Source organism: Macrobrachium nipponense, chromosome 40, assembly GCF_015104395.2.
Source record: "Macrobrachium nipponense isolate FS-2020 chromosome 40, ASM1510439v2, whole genome shotgun sequence".
Lineage (NCBI taxonomy): Eukaryota > Metazoa > Arthropoda > Malacostraca > Decapoda > Palaemonidae > Macrobrachium > Macrobrachium nipponense.
In genome coordinates, this window is record NC_061101.1 from 44,080,532 (window position 1) to 44,095,044 (window position 14,513).

General features: G+C 39.6%; 1 protein-coding gene across 1 annotated transcript in view; it reads left to right on the top strand.

Annotated features, from left to right (window-relative positions):
• Window positions 1-444: 444 nt before the first annotated feature.
• LOC135212124 (peptide transporter family 1-like) overlaps window positions 445-14,513 on the top strand; it is a 51,678-nt gene continuing 37,609 nt past the window's right edge. Inside the window, exon 1 of the mRNA XM_064245523.1 lies at window positions 445-513. The gene's annotated coding sequence lies outside the window, so the exon portion shown is untranslated. The remainder of the gene's footprint in view (window positions 514-14,513) is intronic.

Sequence of the window (14,513 nt, forward strand, 5' to 3'; positions counted from 1 at the left end):
GGGCATTTGGAGCTTAATGCATGTATATGCGTTTGTGTGTGTGCATTTTACATAGCAGGGACGTTAACCCTTAAACATAACCTTCATTTATTATATAACAAAATTATTATATAATTCTTATATTCTGTTCATTATATTAGTATACTCCAAATAAGCGGAACTGCAATGTTTCTAAACTCTAGATCTTTAAATAATATTTCCCATTTTTATGATGAACTATGTTCCTTCGTAAATCAGATTTATCACGATATTTTTTTATTTTTATTTTATCATCAATATTTCTATTTTCATCTCTCGCGTTCTACGCAAATCACGGCGAGAGGCCAGGGAAACTGGTACCTTTCTTCCTCTTCTTCCCCCTCCTCCTCCTCCTGGACTCCTTCGTCTTGTAGGAAGAGTGGACTTCGAAACAGCAGGGCAGGGGCCTCCATCACCGCCAGTCTCTCGGTTTCTTTGGTGGAGGAAGGTTGTGCCACGTTCCCACTCGACCGTTTAAATCGCCTGAGGCGTGAGGTGCGCTTACAATTTCGTTCATTTTGGATAAGCTTACGATAGGCATTGTCGAGTGTTTTACGGCTTCTGAATGTATTTGTCTCATTTTAGGTTGGGCTCTTTTTTTTACTGTGGCTCCAAAATCTGTTTGTACGATTGGCTTGACAGTTTTCAAAACGGTATATCGGATGTCTCTGAGGCAGGTTGTATCAAAATGCTATGTTCTTTAAATGTGTAAACCAAAGGTTCTCAACCTTTATTGCTTAGTGGCGCACTAATGATATATCCTGGGACTTTGACGGCGCACCAACTACACAGTCAGTGTAATTATAACTATATTATATAAGCCTGCTACAATATTCAACTGACACAAAGGTACACATTATGTAGGGCTGCCCATATAATATTAGTTCTAATTATGTGTGCACACATGTGTAATGGTTATGATACCGTAATAATAATAATAATTGTTATTATTACTATGTTCTATTATATATGAATGAATTAATGAGTACATGGGGAATGATGTACAACATATATTCCAGTTGTAGAGTAATCATACCTGATTAATGGGAAACTTGCGCCTGTCTGGATTTGCTTATCCTTTCGATGTTAGGAGGGACACTGGACAGGCACACTCATTTCCTCTTCAACACTCAGCAATCTAGACATCTTGCTAGTTTTGATGTTTGTGAGTATTGAAAATCCTAGTTCACACAGATTTGAGGTCGAGAACTGCAACAATATTTTCCGGGCTTTTTAGGGCTACGTGAGGGCGTTCCTTCCAATTCTTATCCAAAAGCTTTCTAGTGACATATCCAAGTACTCCAGTTTTAGCGTTCTGTCATTACGGACTCATAATCTACATACATACATACACACAGACACACAGACACACACACACACACACACACATATATATATATATATATATATATATATATATATATATATATATATATATATACACCTATACATGAAATTTTCGCGGTGCACTTTGGGATAGTCGTGGCTCAGAAGGGCACCGCGGCGCACAGGTTGAGAATCACTGGTGTAAACGTTAATAAATGCCTCCTCAATTCCTGAGAGTAGGATTCGGTGTAAGAGTTACCTTTATACTCCCGAGAGCTGAATTCATGTAAGGTAAACATGAACCACCTTCCGAGCAGGTAAACGGGACGTGATGATTCTAATCGGCCAAGATTCTGAGGGGCCGAGGCATCACATTTATAGAGTTGATGTAAACAAAGCACACACGAGCAGTAGTATGTTTATATGTGTGATTAATACTACCATTATTATTAGTAGAAATAGAATTAGTGCAGCAGTAAACTGGGCAAATATGTATATTAGTTACTATCACTATTTTTATCCATTATTTTGGAGAAGTCTGTGAAATACAGATGAAAATATATTGCGATCAATAATTAACCCTTAAACGCCGAATGGACGTATTAAACGTCGAGTCAAAATGTCCCCCGTATGCCGATATGGACGTACCATACATCGACTCAAAAAAGTTTTTTTTTAAATTCGCGGAAAAATACTTATAGGCGTACCAGCCTAAAACTTTTGAATCACGCGCCTTGGGGGATGCTCGGAGTTCACGGATCAAGCATTGTTTTTGTTTACAATTGTTACGCAGGCGCGCAAGCACGAATTTCTTTCTTATCGCACTAAAAAGTATCAGTGACACATCTCAAAAATTATTTCGTCACTTTGACATAATTTTGCACCGTTTTAAATTATCCGTTTACATGAAGTATTATATATGAAAATGTGCGCAATTTCATTTAGAATACAAGAAAAAAATACTCATGATTTTAGCTTTAATCAATTTTGAAATATTTTCATATAAATAACGATAAGTGCCAAAATTTCAACCTTCGGTCAACTTTGACTCTACCGAAATGTCTCGAAAAACGCAATTGTAAGCTAAAACGTTTATATTGTAGTAATATTCAACTATTTACCTTAATTTTGCAACAAAATGGAAGTCTCTAGCACAATATTTCGATTTATGGTGAATTTATGAAAAAACGTTTTCCTTACGTCCGCTCGGTAACTCTTCCGAAAAAATCATACATGCATTGTGGTAATGTTTTGCACCATTTTAAAATTAGCCGTTACATAAAGTTTTATATATGGAAATGTGCGCAATTTCATGCACAATACAACTAAAAACAACCCATGGTTGTAGCTTTTATCAGTTTTGAAATATTTTCATATAAAAATGATAAGTGACAAATTTTCAACCTTCTGTCAATTTTGACTCTACCGAAATGGTCGAAAAATGCAATTGTAAGCTAAAACTCATATATTTTAGTAATATTCAATCATTTACCTTCATTTGTAACAAATTGGAAGTCTGTAGCACAATATTTCGATTTATGGTGAATTTATGAAAAAAATAACATTTTCCTTACTTCCGCCGGGTACTCTTCTGAAAAATCATACGTTGCGATTGTGGTAATGTTTGCACCATTTTAATTAGCGTTACATAAAGTTTTATATATGAATATGTGCGCAATTTCATGTAGAATACAACGAAATATAAATGAAGGTTGTAGCTTTTTCTCATTTTTGAAATATTTGCATATAAATCACGATAAAATTAGAAAAAAAAAACCATGTTCGGTCAATTTTGACTCTACCGAAATGGTCAAAAAACGCAATTGTAAGCTAAAAACTCTTATATTTTAGTAATATTCAATACTTTACCTTCATTTTGCAACAAATTGGAAGTCTCTAGCACAATATTTCGATTTATGGTGAATTTATGAAAAAACTTTCCTTCCCTCCGCGCGCGGATTCTCCGCCATAAATCTCCAAATTGCGTACATCGCATTCTCGGAAAATTTGCTCCGTTTCATATTAGGCATTTCATAGAGTTTTATATATGAAAATGTGCGCAATTTCATGTAGAATAAAAGGAAAAATATTTGAAGGTTGTAGCTTTTCTAATTTCCGAAATAATTGCATATTTAAAAAAAATATAAAAAAATTTCGACATTTGGTCAACTTTAACTCGTTTGAAATGGTCGAAAACTGCAATTGTAAGCTAAAAATCTTACAGTATCGTAATATTACATCATTTAACTTATCTTGAAACAAATTCGAAGTCTCTATAACAATATTTAGATTTATGTGTTGAATTTAAAAAAAATATATTTTTTTACGTCTGTGCATTACGAATTCATGCATCATTTTGTGATAATATTTTCTCTGTGTTGCTTTTATCGTTTTTACAATGTGTTATATACGAAAAAGATTGCAATTTAGTTTAAATTACAACGAAAACAAAAGTAACTTGTACCTTTATTTATATATGATAATGATGATTTTTATCATTTCTGATGGTTGCATACTAAACTTCAGGCAATGAAAAAAAAAGGAGCCAAAAATGAACTCTTAATCTTCAAAACTAAGCGCGCTGTGATTTTTTGAAAAAATTATTTTTTCCGCTTCCACGCTCACTCCAAACCGGCCCCCGGCATTCAGGAGAGGTTTTTGATTTTTACGCTTCGGCGTTTAAGGGTTAAAACTCAAAATAAAATACTTTCCTGACAAAAACCATAAAGTATTAATTTACATTGTAAATGGTAACGACCTCTCTCTCTCTCTCTCTCTCTCTCTATTCTTGATCCTTTGTAATTTGTATTGTTGACATCTGCCCTCGGATGCAAAAGGGTATCAGCTGCCCACTCTCACTGGACTTTGACCTTGAAAAGGCTTAAGGAAATATGGCATTGCAGCTTAATTTATATTCGCAATGTCATAAAGATAACACGTGTCCTTATCTAGTATATTACGAAGCGAGAGCTTCTATGAAAGAGATGTTATGATGCATTATCATCGTAATGGTAACCTGATGCTTTCGTTGTTTCTTGCTTTAAATCTTCAGGTGAAAACCCTTAAGGACAGAGTCACCGACTACAAACCCACGAGGGCCCCAAAGGGAAATCAGCCTGCACACAGACAAGTTGTAGGAACGGGTGATTAAATAAATAAATGCGATGGTATAGAAAAAAAATACACTTGAAATGCAGAGACGTCAGCAGCAGAGAGAAGGAATGAATTTGCTCCTCGTTTCAATCTTTGGAGATAAGAAGATCCCACAAATGCACTGGGACAAACTGTTTCCACATTTTAGTCGTGGCCAAGATGAAAACTCCTAGCGAAACCGAATCGGCTGTGTATTTTGATAACGTGTGTCTCGATGCAATTGTTAGTCGTTCGGTAAAACGTACGCCTTGAAAAGCCTCAGAGAAACGAAGCTAATTGTGACTTAGACAATCAAGGGATGCTGCTCTACAGATATTTGCTAAACAAAAGAGTATAAAGTTGAATATCCTTCCAGCGTTGCGATATCCAAAGGCATTCAGAAAAAGTGTCATGTAACGGTATTATAACATTACTGGTTGTAGGAAACAGAAGGAAACCCGTGGGTCACTCCAGTGCATTATTACAACGTCCAGTCTATACAGAGGTGTGGCTTGCAAGTGGGTTGCAGACACGCGGGTGGGCTACATTGGCGCCAATCGCGCTGCCTTATTGGCAACAGAACATTACACCATCTACACCACCCCCCCCTAAGATTATGCCATGGCAGAATGGCATAATATTAAATGGAAATAATCAGTAATGGCAATAAGTAAATATGTATTAAATGCATATATATACACACAAAGAAAATATGCAAGGAAAAAAAATCTTATAGGAAAAAAGCAATGGTTAATGCACAGGTATCACAGCATAAATTGACATGCATGGTAGCAACATGAATATGCATAAAAATATGTCTGCAAAAATTAATTGTTAGCCAGTTCAGCTTATCAAAAACAGAAGACAAAAAAAGCATGAGGGACAAATACAAGATAATTTTACAGTGGCACAAGTGTGAGCATGGGTTAATACTCAACATCAACCCATGACATACTCGCCCCATCCATGAGGGTTGTACTGTCCGCCTTTTTGGACGAGGTGGAGAGGGGCCTGGGCATGGGGAAGTGGCTGACGATGTTGGGGGCATTTTTTTTTAATACTTTTAGGTGCTTCCTGTTTCTGAGTGACACTCGACTGCTTCCATCCAGCCTAATGAGATACTGTTGGTGGCCCTTGGACTCCACTACCAACCCAGATCGGTTCCAGGTTTGGTTACAGGATCCTACACTCTTACCCTGTAGCCTACAACAAGGGGTAGAAGCTCCTGGTCCCAGCAAGTGGTTAGGTTTCCTTTTTGGGACTCTGCCATTTGTAGTCCCTATTCTGGATTATCTCGTCCCAGTGTCTCTCCATACTTGTAATGCTGTCTGGGCGTTGGCACTCCATCTCTGAGCTGCCTACCAATGGCAAGCTGTGCTGGGGACTTGTCGAACCCCTTAGGAGGGGTGTTGAGGTACTGAAGAATTGCCAGAGATGCCTTGTTGCAATCAAGGCTACCTCCTTTGCCTATACATGGACCTGATGATCCTGTTGGCAGTCTTGACTGCTGCTTCAGCCCTTCCATTAGACTGGGTGTAATAGGCTGACGAAAAGGCGTACAGTAAACCCCATTTTCTGAAGAATGATGTGGTGTCTTCGCTAATGAGGTTTGTGCCCCCATCTGTTGAGATTAGCTCTGGTACTCCCCATCTTGTGAAGTACGTCCTCAACACTGATATGATTCTTGATGACGTTGTACCACGTGTAAAGTGTGCGACTTCCAACCACCCGGTAGCCGTCTGCATAGGCATGTAACATATGGCCCTCCAACTGTAGCCTGTCCACCACCGTTGACTGGAATAGGTAATTCTGGGGGTGCTGTGAATACTAATGATTCAGCAGGTTGTGATGGAGCATGTATATCACAAGAGGCACACCCATCGCTGCGGCTCTGCAGGTCACCTTCCATGCCTGGCCAGTACTGATTGCCTAGCCCTGCAGAGCATGGAGTCCACCCCTGATGTCCTGTGTGAAGGCCTGTAATGACTTGACAGCAAAGTTTTTCTGGAATGAAGAGATGTGGGCATCCTTGCTCGTAAGTGTAGACTATCAGGTCTTACCTATAGATAACCTGTCCCTAACTAAGTAGAACTGACATAGGCAGGCCAACTCCTGTGCTTTCTGTGGGCGCCAGTCATTTGCTACCACTTTAGCTACCAACAACTGGTATACAGGGTCTTTAGAGGCTGCTACGTTTACCTCTCCTCATCAAGTATGAGGCATTCATGCTCAAGGGCAGTGGCTGAAGCAGTGACAAGAGCGGCAGTCATATCCGCCTTCAAGTTCAGAGTCCTTGTCATCTGGTTTGCAACAGAGAGCAGGGAAGGCGTGATAAGAAGTCAGCAGCGCAATTCCTCTTCCCTGGTAGGTATCTTACCTGGAACCTGTATTGCAGGGTTTTCTCTTTGAGATGGAAGATTTTTGGGTTCAGTATATCCTTCAGCTCTCTATCACCCAGGAGCTTGACCAGTGGCGGTGGTCAGTCATGATCAATAAGTTGGGGCAGCCCAACAGGAGTAGCCTGGCCTTCTTGAGACACCACATGACAGCTAAGGCCTCTCCCTCAACAGCAGCATACCCAGCCTCAGTTTGTGTACAAGTGACAGCTCCCACCCTTGCAGCAGAATGGGACATCAGCTGAGGTACAAGCACAGTACTGCTGCAAGATAACAAACCCAATCCAATCTCTGCTCCAATCTGTTAGGGCTGCCGTAGGTCTGGTCTTGTCATAGTATACCAGCCCATCCTTGGCCAGCTTGCATGTGGCCCCCTGTGCTTGGTGGAATCTCTCCTTTAGGTTGTTATCCCAGTAGACATTCTTGCTTGCAGACTTCTTCAGGAGGTCTCTGAAGGGTTCCATCAGCGGGGCAGTGGCAAGGAAGGGTGCCAACTGGTTGACAAAGCCAAACCATGACCTGATGTCAGTGACAGAGGGGGTTGTCAGGCATAGGGAATCTCTATATGGCAGCTAGACTCTCCTCTGTGGGCCTATGAAACAATCCCAGCTGGGAATCCGACGAAGCTCACTCCTCTTCAGCAGAAGCTGAATTTCTCTGGCTGGAGGGTTATTCCCTTTTTGGCACATGTATGCAAGAAATTATACATGTGCTAGAAGGCCTCTTCTGCGCTGTTCATATAGAAGAGCATCATCCACACAGTTGTGTTTTTGAGGGATGTCCTTGATGGGGTCATCAAACCTCTTGGTGTAGGCAGCTGAAGCTGGATAGTGTCCACGGGTGTTTCTTCTGTACCAACAACGTCCCCAGGGAGTGATAAGGTTGTGATTTGCGGCTTTCTTCATCTAACTTCACCTGGTGGAAGCCCCAATGCGCATCTGCCACTGTCTTAAAGGAATGTAAAAGGTACCCCTGAGATCATGTCGAAAGGAGCAGGGGTGTGATGCATCTCCTCTCCGCAGGAGGGATTGAGGTGTTGAAAATCTATAGTGCAGAGGGGCTGACCTGACTTCTTGCCAACAGTGATCATCCTCGCACACCAATTCTGTTGCTTCACCAGTCGGTATCTCCTCAATGATACCTTTTTTTGATGTCCTGGTCCAATGACCTTGCAGGACTTGATGAAGAACACTTTTCTTGGAGGGTTGTCCTGTTACCATATTGAACGCAAAGGGGGGCCAGTTCCTATACACTCCAATCTAATGTTGGCAACGTACGTAGGGCCCTGCAGCGTGGTGAAAGGGCAGGCCTTTTTAATGAGGGTTGACAGCAGGGTGGGGCCTGCAATACACACTTTGGCCCCAGTGTCTACCACAGCCTGTACAGGGCTGTGACCCTTAGGCCTAGGGCTATGACTGATGAGGACGCTACCACTTGAATAGTAGGCTGCATACTGGTTGTACCCCAGCAGTGACTGCCCCCCAGTGTTACTGATGATGCAGGGCCATCATTCACCATCTTGCTCTAACAAAACCATTTCAAATGACCAATTTTTTGGCAGCCATGACAAAGACTATCTCGCTGGGCACAACACCTTTCTGGGCTCATGCTGCACTCCGCAGTTCCCACACACACGAGCATTGATGGGAAAACTGAGGCCCTCATCATTACTCTTCATTGATGCACACTCGTGGGGGATGGTGGGGTGGCTGGGGGTCTGTCCTCACATCAGCCGCACGTGGCTCTTGATGCCATGTGTCGTGCTGGGGCATGTATGCATCTTTGCAGGCTGCTTTGTATGTTGCACACACTGCCGTTAGGTCATCTACACTACAAACAGAATCACATGACCTATAGTGGTCTCTTTTCAAATACTCATCCTTAGGACCTACCATAAGCTTCCTAATAATGCATATATTCAGACAAATCACAATGACAGCTAGGGCACTGGAAGCCACAGTCCATGGCCTTTTGAGAGCACTTTGCAAAATATTCGCTAATGGACTCCTCACACCCTTGCATATACACAAAAAAAACTCAGCCCAATGCACAGCCTGGTTCGATGCACGCAAGAACCATGGCCCCTATAGGTATCCCAAAGGCCCTTCTGGAGACAAGTTAGCCCACTGCAAATCACTATACCTGGCATCCAGCATACGTTGCAAACTCTGGGGTGCAGTGAAGCCTAATGTGTTGAACTGCATCCGCTGGTTGAAACTTATGTAGCCTAAGCCAATGTGTCATGGACTGTTTCCAAGTCCTGTAGGAGGCTGATGAAATTTCAAAGCACACTTCTCTGGTAGTGGTGGGGCTGGGGCCTGGGGCCACTCTGTAGATGCAAACTACTCGCCATTGTAGCCAAACAGTCGTTTAAGTGGCTTGCAATGCATCTCGACCCTCGGCAACTACATGTTGAAGAGCTGGTGATCTTGACGCCACTCCGATGGGAGTACTGTGGGCACTCCTGGAGGATTGTCGTGCCCTCCTTGCCATGAAGACGGTCTCCCTGGTGTAGACATGATTATTCTTTATGGATCCTACTCACTGTGCCATGTAGGAAACAGAGGGAAACCCGTTCTCATTTTCTCACCTTTCACAGATGCAGGTAGGCCTCCAGGCCTCCGTCAGTCGTCCTGCTTCAGGAACTGTCTCCATTCTTGGCGATCATCATATAGCCTCATCTCTCCAGTGCTTTATTATATGTCCAGTCTATACAGAGGTGTGACGGGCAAGTGGGTTGCAGACATGCAGGCTACGTTGGCGCCAATTGCGCTGCCCTCTTGGCAACAGACATTACACATGTTCAACCCTCCTACACTGATGAAAATCGGAGGGTAGCACCTTCTGGAGCCATTGGCGTACTCAGGAGAAAAGGCGGATAATGAAGCACATTTACCAGTAGATCAGAGTCTTTGAAGATTCCGAGGCCGCCTAGCGCCAGATGGCTCTTTGGGGAACAAGTTTATTTTTCTTCTCCTTTTCCTTCCTCTTCTTCTTCTTAGATTATCAGACTCGCGACACATTCTCCAAAAATGGAGAAGGAATTTTGGCTTTGGAATGATTGTAGAAATGAGGATTTTCTTTGATTTTGCCAACGTGGAATTATAAAATTGACAAGGAACAATTTATTGTGGAATTGGTGGTTTCACATCTAGCTTATGATAACGAAAACCGAAATCTGTTTCTGACAAAGGGCGCAGAATTGTTCCTCAAAATAATCTGGACCTTGATTTTGTTCTCTTTGGTTATCAAATCTAAATTCTTTTCTGTTTGTCAGGGATAGATTCATTTTCCCATTATCGGGAACGTGACTCAGTTCCCCATATCATAATATGCTTCTTTCCAGTTCTCGAAGAACATAAGTTCTGTTTTCCTTCTGACCGTTGAGTCTGATTTTGTTTCAGTACAGGGAACATGAATCCCATTGTTTTGAGAATTCAATTTCCTGATAAATGAAAAAAAAATTCAGTTTTCCTGACAGAGGAAACGAAGCATGTCCCTGATAACTGAAATGGCGCCATGTTATGTTAAAGGAAACTGAATCATGTTTCCGATAATGTAAACTGAATCATGTTCCTGATAACAGAGAGAGAATTACAATTTTGATAACAAAAGATGCCCAAAATCAATGCTCTGATAATTCCAACATATCCTTGACAAAGGAAACTAAACGTATTATTGATAAAGACAATGGAAACAGAAGCATTCATCGCGAATCTTACTTCTTCTGATTCTTGTAATTACTGATATCACATATTGTCAACACGCAAAATTCTTAAAAAGAAGAAGGAAAGAAATACAGAATTTAGGCTAAAGGCCAAGTGCTGGGACCTATGTGGTCATTCAGCGCTTGAAGGTAAGTTGAGAGTAAGATGTTTAAAAGGTGTAACAGGAGGAAAACCTCGTATTACACTATGGGCATAATTGTTAGAAGAGGGTTTGAGGAAAGTAAGACGGAAGAAAGAATATGAAAGGGGCTACAGTAAAAGGAATAAAAGGGGATGCAGCTAGGGGCCGAAGGGACACTGTAAAGAACCTAAGTCTCGTTCCCCGAAGTCGGGTCTAGTGAATGTGCATCTAGAGAAATTTGATCACCGACGAAAACAAAAACAGTATTGATTATTGGAGAAGAAATTGCGCAAGAATTTTGAAAGTGCTTGCTGTACGCTGTGACGTCACCAAATGATTCTAAAAAGTCCTGATCGGTATTGCCACCACTATTGCCATGAAATTACCCCTGACATTCGACAGCTGTAGAGCGAGAGAGAGGCAGTGCCAGCACAAGGCACAAGGCTAAATCGAAATCCACCCCGAGAGTTTCCCCCAAAAACTGGGTGGCTCCCGAGAAATATAAAGGTCGATGCATTGATGCATTCATACTTTTATTGCTGAATCTTTTCTGAATTTTCTGTGCAGTGCAACTTTCACACATTAGCTACTTCATAAACCTACACAAGAGTGTCGTACACTCCTATACATGCACACGCACTTCACGATGTATTCATATCTTGCCCTTCCTTTTAATGTCTCATCTAACCCATCTGGAAATGAGAAAAGAACAACATACCAGAATAGGAAAGAGACATGGAAAAATCCTTATTATTACCAATATTAAATGAAGGGGATAACACGCAAACCATCATAGTGCACAGGGTTACTTACGAGTAACTCAAAAAGAAAAATAGAGTTCTCAGAAGAATTAACCCAAATTGAAAATAGAAATAATGAATGTAAGTGAACCTGGTATTCCCAAGAGACTCGCAATGATGATCAAACAAAGGGGTTCCAAACTTATAGATCAGATAGAAAAATAGGAATCAGTGGGAACCGCCATATATGGGAAAGAACATAAAATAAGGAAAAATATATGAGAAATATAGTAACTCAGAATGTGAACTAATAGCAGTAGAATTTGATCTGAAAAATGAATGAACATAGTAATATATAGACCCCCTAATACTAAAGAGTTTGACACAATAATAGAAAAATTAGATGATATATGTAGAAATCACAAAGACTGGACTATTTCTCCTATCCGGAGACTTAGAATTTCCTTTCGTAGAATGGTAAGAACAAATAGAGATTGTGGTTGTATTATAGTTATAAAAAAAAGAGAGTAATAGTAGTGCAGAAAATAAATAAGAGGTGCAATTCGAAAAGCTATTAGATATGCTATTAGAATACAACATTCAACAAATAAATCACATGCCAACAAGAAGGAAATACTTTAGACCTAGTAATTTGTGAATGAGTGAATTATGTTAAAGAAATAATAGTTTATAATGCGAGTATTTCAGACCATAATGTCATAGAATTAACAGTCCATTCCAAAGCAGGTGAAAACAGATAAACAAGAGGTGAAAAAGTGGGAAGGATATGGAAAACACAATTTCTACAGTAAAAATATAAAATGGTCAGAAATAAAGGAAGAATTTAATGAAGATTCGGATAACATATTTGTAAGTGATGATATACAGGTAAATATGGATATATTATAAAATATATTAGATAAAATAGTGGATAAATATATACTGAAGAAGAAAAGTGAACATCAGTCATGCATACAAGAGACAAATGGATCTTGTTCCAGAAAATCAGAAAGTGGAAAAAAGGTCTTGCATAGAAAGAATGCATGGAAAGTGATTGGAACTAAAAAAATAAGATAGAAAATGCAGAACAAAAGATTATGCAATTAAAAGAAAATGAAAAATGGGACTTGGAAGAAAAAAACCCTAGTAAATATCAAGCAAACCCCCACAAATATTGTACTCATATGCGAAAAAGATGAATAAAAGAAGAATAGAAATAGGCCCTCTAAGAAATGAAGGGAGATTAATGAATGAAAAAAGGAAATATGCAACATATTGCTAAAAGATATAAGAGAGAATTTACCCTTAGAATTGATAATGAAGATATGATACAGAAATAAGGGATGAAAATAAGTGAAATTTATTTTAGACATAGATATTAATGAAGCCAATATGTGCAGGCTATTTATGAATTAAAATGGATCAGCAGCTGGGTGGGCTGATGGTGTCCCTGCTATTTTGTTAAAGAAAGTAGTTCATTCTATTGCAAAGCCCCTTGCAATATTACTAAGACAAAGTGAAGATACAGGCAAGATTTATGATGAGCATAAATTAGCATATATTACCCCTACTTTCAAAAGTGGATCAAGACTAGAGGCAAGTAAGTTATACCTCTGTGAGTCTAACATCACATATTATGAAAGTGTATGAAAGGGTAATGAAGAAAAATATTATGAAAACATTTAGTAAAAAAATAATTTGTGTAATAGGACAACATGGTTTCGTACCTGGAAAAGTACACAAACCCAACTGTTAGTCCACAGTGAGATCATTATATAAAAATATGATAAACGGAAAAGAAACAGTTGTGGTTTATCTACACTTTGCAAAAGCTTTTGGCAAGGTAGACCATAATATTAGTGAAGAAATGAGAAAACATAATATAGTGGACAAAGTAGAAGATGGATAAAAGAATTTTTACACAACAGAAAACAAGATAGTTATTGCAAACGATGAGAAATCAGTTGAAGCTAAGGTAATATCCGGTGTGCCACAAGGTATGGTGCTAGCTGCATTGCTGTTTGTTATTATTGATTGCAGACATAGACAGTAATGTTTAAGGACTCGGTAGTGAGTAGTTTCGCCGATGACACAAGAATAAGTAGAGAAATTTACTTGTGATGAAGATAGGAATTTGCTACAAAAAGACCTTAACAAAGTATATGAATGGGCAGAGGTAATAGGATGGTATTTAACTCTGGCGGGAAGATAAGTAAAGAAAAAAAAAAAAAAAAAAAAAAAATAAGCAAGTAAATTATGGGGATAGAGAAGGAAAGATTATGCATATAGGGGACCTAATTACGAGAAAATCACTAAAATAAGGAAGCAGTTAAAGACCTTGGTGTGATGTTGAATAGGAACATGTTATGCAATGATCAAATAGCAATTCTATTGGCAAAATGCAAAGCAAAAAAAAAAATGGGAATGTTGTACGTCACATGATTTATGCTTTATACAACGTATGTTCGTAGTCACTTGAAAATGCAATATATGGTACCCACACTACCAAAAGGATATTGCACAAATAGAGAGTGTACAAAGGTCTTTTCAGCTAGAATAGAAGAAGTTAAGGATCTCGACTACGGGAAAAGACTACAATTTTTTAAAACTATATAGTCTAGAAAGGGAGAAGAGAATGCTATATGATAATTCAGGCATGGAAACAGATTGAAGGAATGCTGAAAATATCATGGAGCTAAAAATATCAGAAAGAGCAAGCAAGAGGTAGATTAAAAGTGCCCAAAAACTATACCAGGAAAACTAAGGAAAGCACACAGGACCTTAATCCACTACGCACCAGAATCGACAATGCAGCGTCTATTCAATGCGTTGCCAGCTCATCTGAGGAATATATCAGGAGTGAGCATAGATGTGCTTAATGAATAAGTCTCGGACCAAATAATAAGCTGCATCCCAGACCATCAAGATTGGAAGATGCAAAATATACTGGAAGATGCATTAGCAATTCTCTGGTAGACATTAGAGGTGCCTCACACTGAGGGAACTGGGGCAACCCGAAACAAGATGTAAAGTCTAATGTAAGGATAAAGAT